The following is a 5,006-nucleotide window of genomic DNA, read 5'->3' on the forward strand; positions in this document are numbered from 1 at the left end:
GTTGACCTACATACACTAAAGCTCTCTTCTTTTCTAAATGAGCGTCATTTTTCTGCATTCATAATAGTTTTTCAACACTTCGTCATGGCAATCTTGAGAAATTGTAACTTTCATTTCTCAAATGTCTTTTTCAGTACCATTAAAAAGGTTGAAGAGCGCGACAACGATCACTAAAACTGAAGAGATTCTACGCACTGACTGTAAGTCTTAGCTGCAATAGAACACGCGCAATAAAGCATTACATGCAATAAAGTACCATATAAAACCAGCATTAAGTTGGTCCTATCCCTTAATCGGCAGGAGCATTCTTTTCACAAGAAACGGATGCTTCACATTTCAAGGAGAAAATATATAGTTCTGTTAAATATACTGGAGCTTGAAAAGGATTTTACGATTGTTTTAATATAAAATTTTTGTCAATTCTCTTTTCTTCGAGAGTGCATTAAGAATATAGTGGATTTCATTAAAAAAATAGTAATAGTTATCACTTTTTAGAATAAAAAAAAGTTTTAAACATCTCTCAAAATATATTTTTTCAGACTTCATATTTAAAAAAGATTTTTTAATATTTTAATTTTTTTAATTATAAGTAAAACTGAAACTAAATTAAAAATAATATTTAATACCTTTCTCATGTATTTTAGTAACTTCGCAATTTCATGATTTCAGTCGTTGCACTCAACGTATATTAATTAAATTGCATTTATGAAAAGCTGTGTTGATTATATAACTTCATTCACATTTAGTAGTTGAAAATGGAATACAATAATATTTGTCAGTAAAATGCAATGCTTTAATGTGGGAATTTCTGAGAATAAATTGAGCGAAAGTTCTAGCGAAACCGATACGACCGATAAGTCGGCAAGGAGACAGAAACAAATATCGATGGGTGCGATGGCGCGGTGCAGTTCTAGGGTTTAGCACAAAGTTTGCCATGCACACAGCATGCTTCGGTCACAGACAATGGCATTTTGCGGTAAAGTATATTGTTCTGACCCATAGGGAACATACAGCTGTTCGGTAACTCTTATAACTCTTAGAATATACGGAAATAATAATGCAGTTTTCAAGCAAATTGATTCGTCATCATAAATTATTCAATACAGGAAAGGGAAATTGATTATACAATACAATATACAATAATTATACAATAATACCTAAAAATTAAATATCTATAATTCTTTTAATAATCTTAAAGATAAAATACAATTTAATTTTATTCGAATTGATCTCAGAGTCTGTGCGTATTTAATATCTTTAATAACTTCTGTTCTGATTTTATTTATTACAAATTAAATGAGAATAAGAAATAATTATTACCTAGGTTTTTAATGTTTATATTGTAAATTGTTAAACATATTAAACACATAATAACAGTTATTTCAGAGTTAAATAACATTGAAAGAGAATCATATAGTTACAACTAAAACTGTAAAACTAAAACTGCAGTTTCACGAACACTGAACAAAATGGAATTATTCCGAGTTTCTCAACAGTGATATAATATGATATAAAGTCATTTCGAGCACAAGCGCATTGCTTAATACGTTTTACATTGAGATTATTTGTTTCTTTTTATAATATAGTTTGTTGAATAACAAGCATGTATCATAAATTCTTTTGTAAATTTTTCCTTCTGGTAATAGTGGTACAAAAAGTAAAAGAATCTTTAGAATATATAAAAAATGTAAGAATATATGTATATATATATATGTATATATATATGTGTATATACATATATATATAGAAAATATCAATAGAATATACAAATTTTTGAAACACATATATATCACATGTATATCATTTATGAAAAAAATAATGTTTAAGGAAAGAGAAGTTTTAAAAGCTATATAAAGGAAATTGCACTTTCTCAAACATCTTATGTAAACAAGTGCCAGCAGTACTTATTATATTTATTCATAAATATAATTTGTTCATAAAGGATTTTTTCCCCGAGACTTTGCAAGTGTATCTATAATTATAAATCTATCATGCAATATTTTTATGTAATAATGTAACATGTATATGTATAGATATACGTATAGATTACATTAAAATCTCCATTTTTTGTCTAAAATGAAACATGTTAATATCCAAAAAAACAATGGATTTTTCGCATTCTTCAATTTAAATATTACTATTGAAAATATACTTATTCAAGCTTTATTCGCGTTTTAAAAGTTCTTAATTAGATTTCATTATCATATCAAATAACAAATTATTAATTAAAACTCGCAGAAAAGCACCCATCTGTTTCACTTTCCACATTCTCCGGAACGTTGAATAAAACTCTAGTGAAGTTTATCGAATTTAATTAACTCTTTATCATTTGCGTGTACAGAACACCCTAGGCTAAATTCCTTAAATATGTGAATGCTATTTATACCCATTGTACTTAGCGTAAATTGTTTTACAATCAAAGAACTTTTACAATGATCTTTATATAAAAAAATGTATAGAACATTATATATCAATCTTTATTTAATTGTAAATTGTTAAAAAGAACAACAAAAATTGAAATATAATATTGAAATGTCTAAAACACCCAACACGAGGAACTACGTTTAAAATTAAAATCACGAGGGGTTAATACAATTTTAACTTTATACACAAATTATTTCATATATGATATTGGATTTTATATTTTTCCGAGAAATGTAATACAGATTTTCATATTCCCTATGGATAAAAATAGCAAGGAGAATCGCGTTAATAAAATAATATAACATATCGTGATTACTTTATGTCTATCGTTATATCATCGGTTTGTTTACGAATAGAACACAAAAAAATAGTATGTGATTAGAGAAACAATGGCTGCATTCACTAGAAAAAGCAGCTTTCAAAATTCTTTGTTATAAAATTCTCTAATATGATTGATCTTGCCCTTAGTTCCTCATTGGATCTAAATGTATAAACCAATCATATACAACAGTCGCAAAGTTCCTTTTTTTTGCTGAACATAGCCATTACGTCCTTCTGTTCAGTTTCAAGTAGAAAACCACACAGGAAATGGCTATTCCGCGAAGTAAAGGAAAAGGAGCTTGTAGGAAGCATTTAGATGAAACGGTGCTTGTGATACGTACTCATAATTCTTCCTCTATTATTCAGTTGATTAAAATCCACGAAACTATAAAACAAGGTCACAGTTTTTCTCTTCACATCACTTCTAGATAACACGTTTTCGCGAAAATGATTTTATCTTGGAGTACTCCAATTCAATTTATCGATAGAATATCACCAAAGACATTTATGTTATTGCGAGAAATAGATTTTCTATTTTCTTTTAAATAATGTATGAAATATGTACATATTTCTTAATTACATTCACATTATTTTCAAAAGAGTATATATATAAAAGTTATCAAAAGCACATATTATTTGTAAAAGAAGAATATTAAGAAGAAAGTAAATTTCAACAATATGGCATTATTTTTTTAATAACAAATTCATAATGACATTATATTTTTATTAGTAACAATAATGTAGTTACATTATTTTATCAACGTTAACAAATATAATTGTTACTTTTTATCATTTCTTTGTACACGTACAATATATGTGTATATGAAAGTGTATAAGCGAATTTTAGAAGAGAAGGAATGTTATATTCGACTATGTTGCGAATAACAAAAATAACGAGTTACGTGTTGCGAATAACACTAACGAGTTGTTTTTTGCAATAGTAACTAGAAGAGGATCGAGAAATTGCGAACACGAGGTAAATACGAACAATTATTGTAATACATAAGAATAGTTCCCAGTGAGAAATGACAATAGAATCGACATCAAATCGATGTCGATTCGATATCGATTCCATTGTCATTTCTCACTGGATTAGAGTACAACTTATTTTTTCAGTGATAATCTGATATACGCTTGTAGTGCCATATTATAATACATACTGTAGAACGCCGTTTAAGATAAACACTAATGTCTTAAGCCCAATTGCACCAATGTTACTTTAATTTTAAGCGAGGCTCGAAATTCCCCTCTCCCTTTCTGTCTTTCTGTGGGTTTTAAAAAAAGAAAAAGAAAAAATTAAGCTTCGCTTAAAGTAAAGCTAATATTAGTGCAATCGGTTTAATGCTATAATACCGTAGCTCCAGATACTATTACGTATTTTCGATTTTGAAAAGAAAATTAAAAAATTGTGAATATCTAAGGGAAAAATTACATAAAGCCAACAATTAATTTATCAGTTACAAAGGCCTTTATTGAAAAAACACTTGATATTTAACTTACAATAATTAACATTTATATATTATTAATATAAACTACAATTTTTAACAAAATACAAAATCGTTCAGCACTGACTCGTGTGGCGACAGCAAGAGTTTTATTTTTTATTTAAACTTGCAGTTCATATTGACAAAATATAAATTATTATAAGCTAAATAATTTTTATCTAGAGTATCTTTTTAATAAAAACTATTTATATGATAATTAATCATCAGTTTTATTTAGGTTTATTTTCCTTGGGTTATTATTTGCAAATTACTTCATTTTCCCCTAATGATAATAAGTTATTTTTTTAATGAGTAATGAGTAACAGTAATAAGTTATTTTATAGAAACTTTAACTTTTCTAACTCTCTAGTAACAACATTGAAAAATGCTTTTAACAAGAAATATCTATAACAAGTAACACTGACTTTCAAAATAAGAATTGAATTCAACGGAAGAGATCTAAGATACATCTACGAATACAGCTACGTATTGTTGCATTAACTTTCTAATGTATATATGGTTTCTCAGTCTTTTCATGAAAATGGCCATTGAAATTCTATCGCCTTGAAGGAAACATCAATATTTGCATCAATTCTATTCTCGCTTTTCAGATTTGCAATCCTACGTGCACCGAGTCTTACGTTTTACTGACGTTTTCAGTAACATTTTGATTGCACGATGTTTTGCTTTCTTTTACCGTTTCTCCTATTTGTGACATATGCATGTGCAAAATGTTTGTGCCAAAATCACGCTGCTAAGCTACAAAATTGGTCTTCG

The sequence above is a fragment of the Atta colombica genome, unplaced genomic scaffold (assembly GCF_001594045.1).
Source record: "Atta colombica isolate Treedump-2 unplaced genomic scaffold, Acol1.0 scaffold32, whole genome shotgun sequence".
NCBI classification, from domain to species: domain Eukaryota; kingdom Metazoa; phylum Arthropoda; class Insecta; order Hymenoptera; family Formicidae; genus Atta; species Atta colombica.